The following is a 17,258-nucleotide window of genomic DNA, read 5'->3' as shown; positions in this document are numbered from 1 at the left end:
GATACGTTTCAGAGATGATAAAACTAAACCAAACTCCGCCCGAATAGGCTATGAAAACCCAACGGTACCGACCGGCCGCCGTGTCATCCTCAGACAGCAGGCGTCATTGGATGCGGATATGGAGGGGCATGTGGTCAGCACACCGCTCTCCCGGCCGTATGTCAGTTTACGAGACCGGTTTACCTCGCAAGGGCTGAGTGCACTCCGCTTGCCAACAGCGCTCGGCAGGCCGGATGGTCACCCATCCAAGTGCTAGCCCAGCCCGACAACGCTTAACTTCGGCGATCTGACGGGAACCAGTGTTACCACTGCGGCAAGGCCGTTGGATTTTCAGACGTGATGGAGATGGGTAAATGTATTAATTTGAGGTAAGGGACCTTCATCCGGGAACGATCGAGTCGAAAGTCATAAGCAAAAATCGTTCTGGTACTTCTGACAGTGGATACATGTACAGATATTGCTGGTGCTAACATTGTAGAGTAAGCAAATGTCAGAGGTGTTAGTATGGAGCAAAACAAAAAATGTCTAGTAAACATCGGCTCTAAAAGACGTACTTTAACAGTTACGAGCACTTGTTCATCTTCGCTACTGTGTGACACTTCTTTTCTAGTGAATGTTACTGAACAAAGCCCATAGCTACTAAGGCATGCATTTCAGAGCTCATATTTACAGCACGTTTTTAAAAGTTTTGGTTCATACTGCCTCCTTCAAAAATATGGAACCCAAACAACCAGCATTAGAAGACACGTGACTCAGAGTATCGAAAATGACGTACAGCGAAGGAGTCCTGCTTTCAGAATTAAATATTTCGAAAATTAACTAAGAGTGCAACATACGGTATGTTTACTATGAAAGCAGTAAGTATTTTGTACAGAAGTTACACCAAAGTTTGAAAATAGAGAGGCTGCTAATTCCATTGTCGAAACGTGAAAGAGGATTAGCGTACCAAATGAAGAGGATGAAATCATGGATTCCATTTTTATGACACTGGACTATCACAAGTTAAAACACAACAACAAGATGCACTTTTCAAACACGATTTATTATTTCAAAAGCACCCAAAGCGAAAACCATTCACAAGATTTTCGTCGAATTGCAACGGACAGGCAACGCGGCTGATGACCTAGCAGGGAATGTTGGCCCCAGGCAAACTGTAATTACTGCTGAAAATGTCGCCACGGTTCCTGGAATTATTCAGCACAATACAGGGAAATCGTTCAGAGGCAAAGCAGCAGACAGCGGTTTGAAGCATTCCAGAATGCAGAAAATAGTGATAGACTACACATATTTCCATTCAAAATCCAAAGTCATCTGTGTGACAAAGGGGTGACTTTGCGAATCAGAATTTCGCGATGATTGATAATGAAGGATTTGCTGGTGGCTGCATCAGGTCTTCAGATAAAGAGCACTTATAGCTGAACGGAGACGTAAGGAAACGAAACTGGCGATTTTGGAGTTCTGATAATCCCCTTTGTGTTAAGCGAAACCACTGTATTTTCCTAGAGTTAGTGTTCGGGCTGAGGTATGCAGCAGAGGCATTATTGGCCCTATTTCATGCGAGAGACGATTTAGGAACAGTTTGTCGCCAGGCAGTTAGCGTTGGAGGATCGATCAGAGACCCAGTGGTCCGTACAAGGTGGAGGCAGACAACATCGCAACGAACAGGTGTTCCGTTCTCTTGATCGAGACTAGAGGCATTGCGCTGGATTATTGCAAATTTACCGGTGCAGAAATGGACTGGTCTTCATATTCCCCCGTTCTGACTCCTTGTGTCAAATTTTTGCGGGGCACATTTAGAGGCACTTTCTATTGCAACCATCCCACCACGTTGGACAAACTTGAATCGGCGATCTGTGTGACATCTCAATCCATTTCCGTTGAGACACTACAGGACGTGATAGCAAATTTCATTGTACTGTACGCTTGCGCCAGCTCTGAAATTCCAGAGGTGGACATTTCGAAAAGATTGCGATGTGATTTCAAAGACTACTTGCAGAGGACGAGCTTAATTAGGCACGCTGATACTGTACGAGCTGCATAGCGAATAGCTCCGTCTGTTTGCAGCTTTTCGAACTATTTCGAAACTTCTATATAACTTATGCATAAAACTCTTACAGCTTTCACAGTAAACATACATCTTGCTGCAGTTATCTGTTGATGTTAGTTTTCTAGATATTTAATTTTGAAAGCAGGGACTCCTTCGCTGAACACCCTGTATGACAGTATTTGCAAAGGACTTTTCTTAATGCATCCGCCCCGGGCCACTTACAGACACAACTGGGCCCGGAGCAGGATGTATGACTGGGTTCCATCCCCTAGTATAGCTGTCCAATTTTATTGTTATTTTAAGGAAGGTTTGACATTGTTTAAACCTAACATAATTCACGCAATATTGGAGACAGACAAAAAGTACTCTTTGGGATGTGATACAGAATAAACATAATGTCTCATTCAACGCTAAGGATGATATGGTCACAAATGCAGTTTATATTGTGGTATGACATACTGCCGGTTGGATTCGAGCGAACTCCTGTTTTCTGATTACAATCTACGAATTTCAGAAACCGTTCATTTCATATTTATCAGTTTCCGTTCAAAAATGGCTCTGAGCACTATGGGACTTAACATCTATGGTCATCAGTCCCCTAGAACTTAGAACTACTTAAACCTAACTAACCTAAGGACATCACACAACACCCAGCCATCACGAGGCAAAGAAAATCCCTGACCCCGCCGGGAATCGAACCCGGGAACCGGGCGTGGGAAGCGAGAACGCTACCGCACGACCACGAGATGCGGGCTCAGTTTCCGTACTGAAGCGATTATAGAGCAGTATGAATGTTGTCTGTTCAGTGTGATTTGAATCAGGAGTTGCATGAACAGTAACTGAATAATATTTCTCTTATTTTCTCTGTTCCAAGACGGTACTCCATACATGACGGGCACAACCAGAAATAAATACCTTCTGATTATCACTTCATAGATAATGCACTTGCAAACGCTTTCCAGCTTCTTGTTCGTCCCAGACCTTGCTAATGAGTTTTGCAAAAGCTGTGACATACTGACTCAAGAGCTTTAATATTCCGAGGGAACGTCCGTTATTTGTATCTCCGGTTCTGTAAGATGAACTTCTGAATGCTAAGCTTCTTTGACGAAAAAATAATGGCACATCAAGTACCATAAGAGTTCCCCTGTAAGTTGGATACTCTACGGACGAACAAAAGGAGAACATTGCCTCTACTTACGAGCATGAACATGGATGATATACCTCGTTCATGTCATTTCATTTAATCACTTTTGCGATTCTTCCAGGATAACTACATGCAAAGAAATACATTTTATGTTGTGTTTACTTGTGAATTCAAAATATTTTTTGTATACTTTGTGTAAAATTGCTTTGTGATGGTATCAGAAGTTCAATGCTGTTAGCAGTCCTACCAAATCGTAACTACCTGTCACGGGCATTGTAGTATGCTGGGGAATGTTGTGGTAGGATTTTCACCAACATTTTTTTTTAAAAAAAGCGTGTTCTCGAGTCTATCACAACGCGGTTTTAGCGCACGACGTGTAAAGAAAATATTGTGCGGTCATGAATAAGCACGAAATAGAGTAGTATGCAGGTGACCTCTAGCGTTATAAAAGTGAACAATGAACTGAAAAGCAAGAGCTAGATAGGCTACGCTGGCGCTAGGGTATCGTCCTTCTATTTATTATGTGATACAAAATTCCTTTTACAGTAGCAGTCTGATACCTACCAACTGAGCGCCCTGGGGATCTGAATCCATGAAAGGCTTGGGCCCCCCATGAGGCTTCGGCCCCCGGGATTTCCCCCCGCCCCTTCCACCGCCATGGTGGGGCTGCATCCGCACCTCTTGAGTGGAGACCCGTTAGGGAAACGACGGGTGACGACGTCTACCCCGACTAGCCACATACGATTTTGATTCGCGAGTTATTTACGCCACTGTACGTGAAGGGAATATTAACCTTCCTACATCTACATCTACATCTACATTTATACTCCGCAAGCCACCCAACCGTGTGTGGCGGAGGGCACTTTACGTGCCACTGTCATTACCTCCCTTTTCTGTTCCAGTCGCGTATGGTTCGCGGGAAGAACGACTGTCTGAAAGCCTCCGTGCGCGCTCGAATCTCTCTAATTTTACATTCGTGTTCTCCTTGGGAGGTATAAGTAGGGGGAAGCAATATATTCGATACCTCATCCAGAAACGCACCCTCTCGAAACCTGGCGAACAAGCTACACCGTCATGCAGAGCGCCTCTCTTGCAGAGTCTGCCACTTGAGTTTGCTAAACATCTCTGTACGCTATCACGGTTACCAAATAACCCTGTGACGAAACGCGCCGCTCTTCTTTGGATCTTCTCTATCTCCTCCGTCAACCCGATCTGGTACGGATCACACACTGTTTTGTAAGCCACCTCCTTTGTTGATGGACTACATTTACTAAGGACTCTCCCAATGAATCTCAACCTGGTACCCACCTTACCAACAATTAATTTTATATGATCATTCCACTTCAAATCGTTCCGCACGCATACTCCCAGATATTTTACAGAAGTAACTGCTACCAGTGTTTGTTCCGCTATCATATAATCATACAATAAAGGATCCTTCTTTCTATGTATTCGCAATACATTACATTTGTCTATGTTAAGGGTCAGTTGCCACTCCCTGCACCAAGTGCCTATCCGCTGCCGATGTTCCTGCATTTCGCTACAATTTTCTAATGCTGCAACTCTGTATACTTCAGCATCATCCGCGAAAAGCTGCATGGAACTTCCGACACTATCTACTATGTAATTTATATATATTGTGAAAAGCAATGGTCCCATAACACTCCCCTGTGGCTCGCCAGAGGTTACCTTAACGTCTGTAGACGTCTCTCCATTCATAACATGATGCTGTGTTCTGTTTGCTAAAAACTCTTCAATCCAGCCACACAGCTGGTCTGATATTCTGTAGGCTCTTACTTTCTTTATCAGGCGACAGTGCGGAACTGTATCGAACGCCTTCCGGAAGTCAAGGAAAATAGCATCTACCTGGGAGCCTGTATCTAATATTTTCTGGGTCTCATGAACAAATAAAGCGAGTTGGGTGTCACACGATCGCTGTTTCCGGAATCCATGTTGATTCCTACAGAGTAGATTCTGGGTTTCCAAAAACGACGTGATACTCGAGCAAAAAACATGTTCTAAAATTCTACAACAGATCGACGTCAGAGATATAGGTCTATAGTTTTGCGCATCTGCTCGACGACCCTTCTTGAAGACTGGCACTACCTGTGCTCTTTTCCAATCATTTGGAACGTTCCGTTCCTCTAGAGACTTGCGGTACACGGCTGTTAGAAGGGGGCAAGTTCTTTCGCGTACTCTGTGTAGAATCGAATTGGTGTCCCGTCAGGTCCAGTGGACTTTCCTCTGTTGAGTGATTCCAGTTGCTTTTCTATTCCTTGAACACTTATTTCTATGTCGATAACTGTGTTATGTCTCCGACTCGCTCTTTCTCTATCTCTCTCACACAGAATCATTATTTTTTATAATTTCTCTTGTGACAGTTTTAGGACAGAGACAGTGATGCCATTAAACTTGGTGAAGATGACAGATATAATGTCAGTTGCGGCCAAGTGAAATTTGCGACCATAACAGATCGAGGGAAGGTTAACTCATCACATTGTCCGAATTCCGCAACTTGCCACCTGGTATGTTACATTATAATACCCGATTAAGAGGACTTTGAAATGCTAGAACAAGAACTACAATGATAAAATTTTTGCAGTCGGATGTAGTTATTGTTTTATTTTCTGTCTGATGCAATCACAAATTTTTTAATGATTTTCGTATCATATGGACCGGTGTTTGTATAACGTACTCTTCGTTGCTTGCTGTTGTGGTGCTTCACCATATAAGGTCATCTTTTAGGAATATATTTTAGGAACCAAAAGCTGTTCCTCTGGCGAAACTTGTTGCCTGGTCGGACGAGTCTTGTTTCAAATTGTATCGAGCGGATGGATGTGTTCGGGTATGGAGACAACCTAATGAATCCATGGACCCTGCGTTCAGCAGGGGACTGTTGAAGATGGTGAAGGCTCTGTTGTAACACCCCACCCGTCACTTATCTGGTTTTGGTGTGTGTTCACCCCAGGTAATTGAGTAACAGATCAACAGAGAGTGCAAAACTGCCGCGATGTCGGATAACGCAAAGAAAGTAATAAGGCCCTGTGACTCCTGATTGAACTGCGGTGGCAGTGTTGACATTAATTGATTCAGAATTGATCCCTTTCAATTAAAAAGGGCGCACATTAATGTTATATTCAGCTATTGAACACCAGATGCAAATGTTGAACATAAAATTAATTAAGAAAGTGACTTGGGATTTCACCTACTTGATTGAAAACAGATGCAGTCGATTAGAACAGATTTATTTTTAACTCACGACCTTCAATCATCACATTACATGACTCTCCTAACAGGCAGTGGTAATAAATTGCGTTTGCGTGGAGTAAAGCGGGATAACTCAAAAGTAATTCCTATCGACTGACCGAGGCGTAATGCGAAGTGCGAGAAGAATTCTACACTACACGGCCCATGAAACCTCGTGGAAACTTTGCGGACGTGATCCAACAAATTAATCAGTGGCCGGAGAGGCCACAGTATCACCGAATACAGCGTGGCGGAGCGGCGTCGTTGTGTGGACGTCGGCCGACCTCGTGGTGCTGCAAGGCTTCACTCGTTTATTGACTCTTAGCTATCTTGCTCAGTACATAGTTGAACCAAAACTTCCTATGTCCAAGCTCAATCGTTCCATTTGCTAAGTCCTAAACTGCAGAGATGCTCACTCTTTCTCAGGGAAGCTGAGTAAAGAACGCCACGTTCGCACTCTAGGCAAGCTGCGAACGGAAGACCACTATGGAGGCTTCTCCCAGTCTGCTCTTCGCCTCGGTTTCCCCTCCAGCAAAATCACTTACGCCAATTGCAGCGCAAGTCGCCTTAATTATGCGTCACTTCCCAGCACCGACCAATGCCTGCTCTGGGAAGTGAAGAAATTCCCACAAAATTTCCCTTCCTCTGAACTTCTGCTATTTAGCTCTCCACAGGCCACCCATCAAGGTTAGCATATGCACAAACACCAAGTTTTCCGGATTTCTGACTTCCAGGAGAGTACTTCAAATTCCTTAGTCCTACGTTCCCATTGGAGGCCGACGTATTTCATTCTGTCGCTCTTCACCTGATTTACTTCAGACTCTGCGGACCGTGAATTCAGTGTGAAGTTGCTATAGTCACGAACACGCATATTTTGACCTCTCTTGACCGCTCCACCGTAGCTTTGCGCGGCTTTCTCGCATGTTTCACAGAAAACGGGACGACGGACATTTATCAACAGGTGTACAAGTTCTCCGTCTGCTTCCTGGTACACCAGCATGGGGTCAACCCCCCCCCCCCCCCATCACTGTCACTCATCTTAAGGCAGCTGGAGGCCGCGCCCCGTTGCCGCTTTCTCAAGAGTTTTGAGCCGCCCTAAGCTGCCTATTGTCGCTTCCCTTCGCCACTCCCTAGCCGCGCGCCGTGGTCAACTCGAATACTTCCCTGGAGTAAACTTGCCTCCAGTAAATCGATGCGTTTCCTCAAAGTTTTCATGTCATGTGAATTACTTTAAAACCATAACCCGACATTAATTATTCCAATACGTCCATACTATACCCTCTACAAGATGCATTGTGCCTTGTCTGTCATTTTTGTTCAGCCCTACTGTTCGCTCAACGTGAGTTAGGTGATCTTTAATGACTTCATGTAAGGGGCGTAGTTCTTGCCGTCTTTCACTATAATGGTGTGGGGCGTGTGCAGTTGGAGTGATATGGGGCCCCTGATAAGTCTAGATACTACTCCGACAGGTGGCACGTAATAAGATTCATGTCTGATAACCTGCCTCCATTCATGTTCATTGTGCATTCCAACGGATTTGGGCAATTTCAGCAGAACAATGTGACACCCCACAAGTCTAGAAGTGCTTCAGAATGGCTCCAGGAACACTCTTATGAGTTTAAACACTTCAGCTGGCCACCAAACTCCCCAGACATGAACATTATTGAGCATATCTGGGATGCCTTGCAACGTGCCCTTCAGAAGAGGTCTCCACTCCATCGTACTCTTACGGATTTATGGACAGCCCTGCAGGATTCATGCTATCAGTTCCCTCCGTCACTACTTCAGACATTAGTCGAGTCCATGCCACGTCGTGTTGCGGCACTTGGACGTGTTCGCGGGGGCCCTTCACGATATTATAGCCTGCTTCACGTAAGACGGCACTTCCGCGCATAGGGGCGGAGTGGTAGGGGGCGTGGAGGGTAGGAGGTTTGCACACGCATGGCGGCAGAGAGCGGGCAAACGAAGTCCGTGTTGCCGAACTATGTTGCTGCAGGCAACAATCATGTTCATTTGCCTTCGGTGCATCGTATTATACATTCAGGTCTATGAGGGAATAGTAAATTTTAAAACCGATTTCGATCATTCGTCTACATAAGAGAAATCTTACCTTTGAGACTTGGAGTTGTGTACAGTGCTCCACAGCAATTGGCTGTGTGACGTCGGATGGCGAGAACTGCTGATGCAGCTGTGTGAAGACGTCAAGAACAATTTCTCTCAAATCGACGATGTATAACGACAATATCGCCTAAAATAGTTGCAATAGTTGCCAATTATTGCGACTTGGACTGTATTATAAGTAAAAATGAAATACGTAACAAAATAAATTTCAAACTCAAACCGAAATCATTATACGGTCGCAGGTTCGAATCCTGCCTCGGGCATGGATGTGTGTGATGTCCTTAGGTTAGTTAGGTTTAAGTAGTTCGAAGTTCTAGGGGACTGATGATCTCAGCTGTTAAGTCCCATGGTGCGCAGAGACATTTGAACCATTTGAGACATTATACTTGTTTGATAACTGCTTCTACTCCATATAATGTTTTAAATATGTGTAATGCGCATATCTGGGTTTGTTTCCTGCTGTTCAGTGTAAATCACTATACGTAAAAAGAAGATACTGGTAGTAAACACTAGTGAAAAAGACTATCGTAAATATTGTCAGTATGTTATCATATTTTTCGGTGTCAACAGGCATTATGCGTTTAAACTAACACCTTCGACATTACAGTGGGAGAACGCATTTATGATCCATTGAAAAAGCTAACACTTAGCCAACTTTTCTGAATAACTCGACGGAATGCTGATCGATAACGTCGAAAACCACCGGTATCTCGACAGGTAAACCTCCCTTTCATTTTATGCCATTTTCCAATTCGTGTCGAAATACTGGAGTTTTTGAGTAATTTATCCAGCCGTGTTCTCGAAAGTAATACAATAGACTGGAAAAAGCTTAACTTCTCATTGGGCAATGTGTTGACATTATAGTCTGAATATTTCGTAGGCTACTTATTCCTAATTAATGAAAGCTAGGGAGTTCTCATGTACAGTGTATGCAGTTGATATGTTGACAAAAACGTTTTTAAACCATGAGTCTTTAAAATCAAGGAAGATCATTACTTTGTTTCAAAGTCTATATCGTAATACCATCTACTAACTGAGTCCATGTCCGAACCGTCTGATTGTAAATTTAGGATGATACGTTCAAGGCTTTTATCCATCTTCTCCTCCCTGTGAAAGTCTTAGTTTTGAAACTTTTCAGCGTGATACACACAGTCTGCCCACGCTGAAGCGGGATGCTGTCTATTGCTTTACGCACAAGCCTTTTTAGTGTCTGTTATCTTGAATGATTTTTTTTCACATAGCTTGTAATGTGTGCGCAAATTAATTCTATCGGATTATGACGGTAATATGTGGGTAAATGCAAAACTGTGAGACCACATTCACATGCAAGAAAGTCAAATTTCTACATTCTGTCGCGTGACTTTTATAAATTCACGAGGTGCAAGAGGTCAGCACGAGTCTGGCTTATATTGTCCAGAATATTTTTCAGACAGAGCACGATATCCCCTTTCCTGGTGCTCGTACGTAGTTATTTCTCTGTAACAGCTGAATGATAACTGGCACGGTAATTACAATGACCGACTTCGAAGCTAGGTACGGCAATAATTGTTCAGTGAATCACTTCTTGAAAGTGACAGCGCTCATTTCCGAATGGTAGTCACTACTGTTTTTCTTACATTTAAATACAAGTTTACTCTCAGGAACCAAATCTGAAGAAGAGCCAGCATGCAGAATCAGTATCCGAGAACCTTTTCCTAAGGAAACTTCAAAGCCTCCTATACTATCACTGATTTTCCAGCAGGTGCTCATGGAATGATTCTGATTCACTCATATTTCATCAAGATAACACACTGTAGAACTACCTCCTCCTCTTGTATCGTGCATCTTTATAACAGACGTGCTTCGTGCTGCTTCTATGTCATTTCTTTTAATTAAAAACTCTCTTCTTAACAAGTTCAAGATCAATGTATTTTAAAATTCTTTACATTGACGAAGCGCTACCTTTGAAACCAAGTTGCTCAGGCATAATTGTAACATGTTTTTGTGATGTTGGGTATTCCCTTCTTGTATACATTTCAAATACGGAGCGCTTTACAACACTGTTGTCAAAACGATCTATTTGTGTTACAGGTTTTTGCCTCTCGACGACTTTCATTCAGGTGACACGAAAACGAAATTTCCTTATTTTTCTACAGCTCCGACACTTTTGTTTACTATCCTCTGTACAGCTCCGACACTTTTGTTTACTATTCTCTGTACAGTTCTCTTGCCGACACGTGCTTCTGCAGTTTGTTCTTTAGTTTTGAAAATGTCAAAAATAGAAGTATCGGTTTCAGATTAAAATTTGAATAAGTTATAAATGCGGAACATAAATCTCGTCGACTGCTTGTAAAGCATCTACGTCTACATGATTACTCTGCAATTCACAATTAAGTGCCTGGCAGAGTGGTCATAAAACTACCTTCAAGCTATTTCTCTACTGAAACTTCCTGGCAGATTAAAACTGTGTGCCGGACCGAGACTCGAACTCGGGACCTATGCCTTTCGCGGGCAAGTGCTCAACCAACTTTTTTTTTTCTTCATTCGGTTTTTTTAACTTCTTTTCAATATTTTTTTTGTTTTTTTTTGACGCTACCTTTTTTTTTATTTTTTTATTTTATTTTATTTTTTTTTTTTTAAAGAGTGTTCAGTTATGAGTAGGTGGAGACAAGGCGGGCAGGGGTCGAAACCCGAGGCCTGGCCGCGATGTCTTCCCTCCTCCCGTCCCTGAAGCACTCCCGCAAAGTAGCTTGTTGATTAATTTTTGTTTTATTTTTATTTATAATTTTTTTGTCACCAGGAAAAGGGTAAATGAAAAAAAGATCTTTATTGGTACAAACTTAAATACAACAGAAATGCCATCCTTCCGGCGAAAATAACACAAGACAATATACTCGTACAAGGCGAGGAGTTTTCTTTTTGTTTTTTTTTTTTATTTTATGAACAAGGTGTAGGGAAAAAAAGAATAATAATTCTGATGTAATCTAAGAGGTGTGAAGCAATATACAGTGGAGTGAGGGAAAGACCAGTGTTGTCTGGGGTAGTGCATTGAAGAAAGGAGGCGCGTGTCCATGCGCCTACTCCACTGTGGGTTACAAATGTAGAAAGTAGCGCGGGGAGTCTCACATGTCAGCAGGGGGGGCGGGAGTGCTGTCGGCGTGTGGCACCATCCAACTGAGCGGGGGTGAAGTAAAGATCGCATGTAGGTAGTTGGCGAAGAAGGCGCGGTAGCACTGACGCTGTTCAACTTCACTGTGGGCGGTTTGTAAGTACTGCCAGAAATCAAGGCGTGATTTGTCGCCACCATTATACATGTAGGTGATCGTCCACCCCTTGACCCATACAATCGCATGATTTTTGGAGGCGGGGAAATAAGAATTCTCAGGATGGATAAAAGTCCGTGGGTCAATCGAGTCCGGCGGAACGCGGAGGTAACAGGCAACAAACTGTCGGGCAAGTTTCCAGACGTCACTGGTGGCAGCACAAGTCAGTTGGTGGACATCGTCATCCACGAGGTGGCAAATGGAACAAAGTGGAGAGTCCTGTAGTCCGATGGCGTGAAGGCGATGGTTGGTGGCGAATTTTCCATTTGCGACTTGGTACCATGTTGCCCGGACGTTGGAGGGAAGAAAAGGCTGGTGGATGTGACGCCAAACCGTTGGCCACCGCGTGGACGGATGTCTCAGTTCGATATTGTTGCTGGATATGGAACGAAGGAGTGGGGTGTAAAAATCTTTAGGTCGAGGAGAACGCGTGGTCGGTAAGTGCGTGTGAGCATAACTGAAGTCGACGATGAAAGCAGAAATGTGGGTCAAATGGTGCTTGATGTGTCCGACTGGTACTGGTGGTGTTATGGTCGCGGGCACAAGAATTTCCAGCAAGCTGCGCGTAAGGGAGGTGCCCCCGTGCCACTGCTTGTGCATGGTGGACATGTACAAGGACGCCGCTCGGAGTCGCACATTGACAAGGCCGAGGCCTCCTGCTCGCGGGGGAAGGGTGAGCGTGTCGCAGCGGACCTTAAAGATCGTACCGGCCGTAAGGAAGTATCCGAGGGCAGCCTGGAGGCTGCGTCCAATAGTTGATGGCAGCGGGAGGACCTGTGCGATGTGGACCATTTTGGCCGCCACATGTTGATTGAGGTATTGGACACGTTGTAAAGAATCGAGTCGTCGGAGAAGATTTTGTCGCACCGTCGTGCGGATAGTTTGGAGTGCACGCCGAAAATTGATGGCAGCGGAGCGGCGCACGGTGGAGGTGAAAATGATACCAAGATATCGTAGTTGTTGTACACACGGGAGAGGTGCTAAGTCGTCGTGTGAGAGGCCGCGTCCAATGGGCATCGCCGCGGATTTAGCCACATTCATGTTACTGCCCGCTGCAGTGCCGTACGTTGATATCAAATCAAGTACCGTGTGCGTTTCACTCCGTGAGCGGATCAAGAGGAGGAGGTCGTCCGCATACGCACGACATCGAAAACTGTGCTGTCGCAAAGTGAGACCAGAAAGGTGGCTCGTCAGACTCCCGATGAGTGGCTCCAGGCTTATGGCATACAGTAGGGTCGAAAGTGGGCAGATTTGCCGTACGGAACGCCGGATCGCCACTGGTCCCGCCACACGGCCGTTAACCTGAATCAGAGATTCGGCGGTGCCGTACAGGCGCCGGATCACGTCGATAAAGGTTGGTGGAAAACCCATGCGGTTCATCACTGAGAACAGAAAAGGATGCCGCAATTTGTCGAATGCGCTGTCAAAATCAATGGCAACCACTGCTGCGCGGAGTCGGCACGCCGCTGCCAGTGCAATTAAATCGCGACATTCTCCTGTGGCCGTTTGTATATTAACTGAGCCGCCCGGAGTTGTCTGTTCCGGGGATAGAATGCTAGGCAGGATCTTGCGGCATCGCGTTGCCAGTAGGCGTGTAAAAATTTTACAGTCTGCGTTAAGCAGAGTCAGGGGACGGTAATGTGCTGTCGTCATACCTGGTGTCGGTTTGTGGATGGGTATAATAATTCCCGTGACGAAGGACGGCGGTACGGCGTTCCCCATCATCAGCAGTTCATTAAACATCGTTGTCCACCGTGACGCCATTAGTGTGAAGAAAGCGCGATAAAATTCTATCGGCAATCCGTCGACACCAGGTGACTTATTCAGAGCACCTTTTTTGATTGCATCGTGGATTTCGTCACGCATAATGGGCTCCATCAGCTCGTCCGCTTCGTCGCTGGTGAGGGTGCGAGTTACGTGTGGTAACACAGACTCCTCAGGGTGGTTGTTGGTAGTCTCCTCCTGGTACATTGTGCGGTAGTGGTCGACAAAGGCACTGACGATTTCGGCCTGGCAAGTGACGTGCTGGCCGCGACAGGTGGTGATCTCGGTGATGAGTTGTCGTCGTCGATGTTTCCTATCGGAGGCGATATGATGCATGGTCGGATGTTCTTGTTCCGCCGAATCTTGACGTCGGGTTCGCACCATAGCCCCCTGCAGTCTACGGCGTGTCAAAGTTACAATTTGCGCCTTAATTCTGCTGCGTTCCCTCTGGGTGTCGGGGGTGGGCGGTTGGGCGTCCAGGTCGCGGAGAACGGCGTAGAAATAGTCGGTAGTGTGCCGGCGCCACATAGCAACTTCCTTTCCATACTGAATCAAAGTACGTCGAATGGCAGGTTTGGCACATTCTAGCCACCAGGTCAAGGTCGTGCCGTATTTAGGTAAGCGTCGTTCACAGGTGGCCCATGTCTCGGTAACACGTTGAAGACATTCGGGATCATGAAGATGGGAGGTGTTTAGCTTCCACGGTGCACGACTACGCCAGACCACTTGCTTGGGGAAGAGAATGGTGCAGATGTAGGCACAGTGGTCCGAAAAGGCCAGGGGCCAAAGTTCTGCACCGTGGACTGCAGGCGTGAGTTCCCGAGAGACGTAAATTCTATCAAGGCGGCTCGCGGAGTGACTCGTCTGGTAAGTATGTCCAGGCGCGTCGCCGTGCCGAACTTCCCAAGTGTCGCGGAGCAACAGATCTCGGACGACAAGACGCAGTTCTTGACAGGTGTTGTAGTGGGGCACTTGATCTTTAGGGTGCAAGACACAATTAAAATCACCCCCAAGCAAGTAATGGTCGCAGCGTCCAAGAAACAAAGGAGCGATGTCTTCTGAATAGAAGAGTGCCCTGTCGCGTCTGCGGGTGGAGCCTGACGGAGCGTAAATGTTGACGATACGGGTCCCCATGACGGTAACGGCCATGCCTCTGGCAGATGGAAGGTATGTGATATCGGCCACTGGAATGCCTTCTCTGGCGTAGATGGCTACGCCGCGTCCCAGGTGGTCACCAGGAGAAGGATAAGTGTTATATCCCGCGACGTCTGGAAGTGTAGCCAGGTGTACTTCCTGTAGTAGTGCGATATCGATACTGAGCTACCCAAGCACGACTCACGCCCCGTTCTCACAGCTGTACTTCCGCCAGTACCTCGTCTCCTACCTTCCAAACTTTACAGAAGCTCTCCTGCGAACCTTGCAGAACTAGCACTCCTGAAAGAAAGGATATTGCGGAGACATGGCTTAACCACAGCCTGGGGGATGTTTCCAGAATGAGAATTTCACTCTGCAGCGGAGTTCTGCAAGGTCCGCAGGAGAGCTTCTGTAAAGTTTGGAAGGTAGGAGACGAGGTACTGGCAGAAGTAAAGCTGTGAGAACGGGGCTTGAGTCGTGCTTCGGTAGCTCAGTTGGTTGAGCACTTGCCCGCGAAAGGCAAAGGTCCCGAGTTCGAGGCTCGGTCCGGCACACTGTTTTAATCTGCCGGGAAGTTTCATATCAGCGCACACTCCGCTGCAGAGTGAAATTCTCATTCTGGTATTTCTCTACTGTTCCCCTCTCGAACAGCGCGCAGGAAAACACGAACGCTTTTATGTTTCCTTGCGAACTCTAATTTCTCTTATTCTGTTATGATGAACATTTCTGTGCCGGCCGCTTCAGTCCGGAACCGCGCTGCTGCTACGGTCGCAGGTTCGAATCCTGTCTCGGACATGGATGTGTGTGATGTCTTGAGGTTAGTTAGGTTTAAGTAGTTCTAAGTCTGGGGGACTGACCTCAGATTAAGTCCCATAGTGCTTAGAGACGTTTGAACCATTTTATAAACATTCCTCCCTATATAGGTGGGCGCCAATATCCTTCTGCGTGTACTTTGCGTCGTTTTATAACACTCAAACCATCTATAAAACAATACAGAAGTTTCGACCGTTCTCGCGGTGGTCTTCCTAGGTCAGTTTTGTATTTCAAAGGAGGATAGTTGTGAAGACGGACGGAACTTGGTTTTGGTTCATGGTGGTTTCTAGTGTTACAAAATTATGTAACTTTATTCAAACAGGTTTATGAAATAACAAAAAATCTAAATATATTCTCCACACTATTATTGGTAAAGAGCATAAAGGCCATACATGCAAAGTTAGTATGACATAAAAATGCAGTTGTTAGAGTTATAAACGAGCATTGTACACAAAACTAAAGGAAACACTGAGGTTGTAACATCGTGGTGTGTATTGTGACTTGATTTTAAATTATTCAACGTATGTGATGGGTTCTGAAATTTAAAAGATGCAGCGGAGTACTATCAACTCATAAAATACTTACAACACAATAATACTAAACTAACAGACGCTTAGGACCGTTATTTTACTGCGAGGGGCGCTCGGTAAGGAAGGCAACACTTTTTTTCTCAGAAAGCAGGATGCTTTTATTCAAGATTCCAATACTCCTTATTATTCCCAACTTTTTTCTCTACAAAACCTTAATTTTCAACACAATTTCCGTTCAATGTGACAGCCTAAATGCATCTTACAGGGAGGGCCTGTACGTCAGCATGGCACCATTCTACTGATCGATGTCGAAGCCAACATCTTGCTGCGTGAATAACTCCCCCCCCCTCCCCCCACCCCCCGACCCCTCATCATTTACGTATTGCTTCCCGCGGGGTACATCCTTCATTGGGCCAACATCCAAGTAGTTGGAAGGTGGGGGATCTGGCTGTAGGGTGAATAAGCAAGGACAGTCCAATGATCGCAGACTTGTGTGAGAGCGTGCGTTCTCATAAAGAGGGAAAAGTTCGTTTTCATTTTTATGTCCACGAACACACTGTGTAAGGTGGCTATAATTTCTCACCTTACAAGCACTCATTCACATACGTTGGCATGAGTTACAACCACAATTAGATATCATTTGATAAGTTGTGCATCGTATATATGAATATTTAAAGGAGACTGACATGGTCACGTATGTCTTGTAAATAATTGTTAACGCTTATTGCATGAAAGGTGACGGAGTGTCTTTATTATCAGAAGGCCGTAATGAATGATTGCCTGTACTAGTAGCGGTTGGAACATCAGTGGACATGAAACGACAGGCAGAACTCAAGCTCTGGGTGGAAGACCCTCATAGGTGTTGGTCCTGCTTAAATACAGGAAGTAGCTAGACGGACGTCGTGGCACCTGAGCTCTGGAGCCCAGTAGGGGGACGGCCGGCCGCTATTGAAGTAGGGGCCGGAAGGATAACCGGATAATACTTCCGAACCCTTAAAATATTGGACGCAGGTGAGAGGAACGAAGAAGCGGCACCACGGAAACAATGCAGGCTGGGTTATTTCCAAGAAATTTTACTCAGAAGCTTACCATTGTATAGGTTTTTCCTCGCAAACTTTCGGCGCTGGACGACAAAAGACTAAAATATGGTTGGTCGG

The 17,258-nt window shown here is 45.4% G+C and overlaps 1 pseudogene; it reads right to left on the bottom strand.

Annotated features, from left to right (window-relative positions):
* Nucleotides 1-209: 209 nt before the first annotated feature.
* On the bottom strand, nt 210-327 carry LOC126196010 (5S ribosomal RNA; annotated as a pseudogene).
* Nucleotides 328-17,258: the final 16,931 nt, after the last annotated feature.

The sequence above is a fragment of the Schistocerca nitens genome, chromosome 7 (genome assembly GCF_023898315.1).
Source record: "Schistocerca nitens isolate TAMUIC-IGC-003100 chromosome 7, iqSchNite1.1, whole genome shotgun sequence".
Taxonomy (NCBI): Eukaryota; Metazoa; Arthropoda; class Insecta; order Orthoptera; family Acrididae; genus Schistocerca; species Schistocerca nitens.
This window is presented reverse-complemented; position numbering and strand designations above follow the sequence as displayed.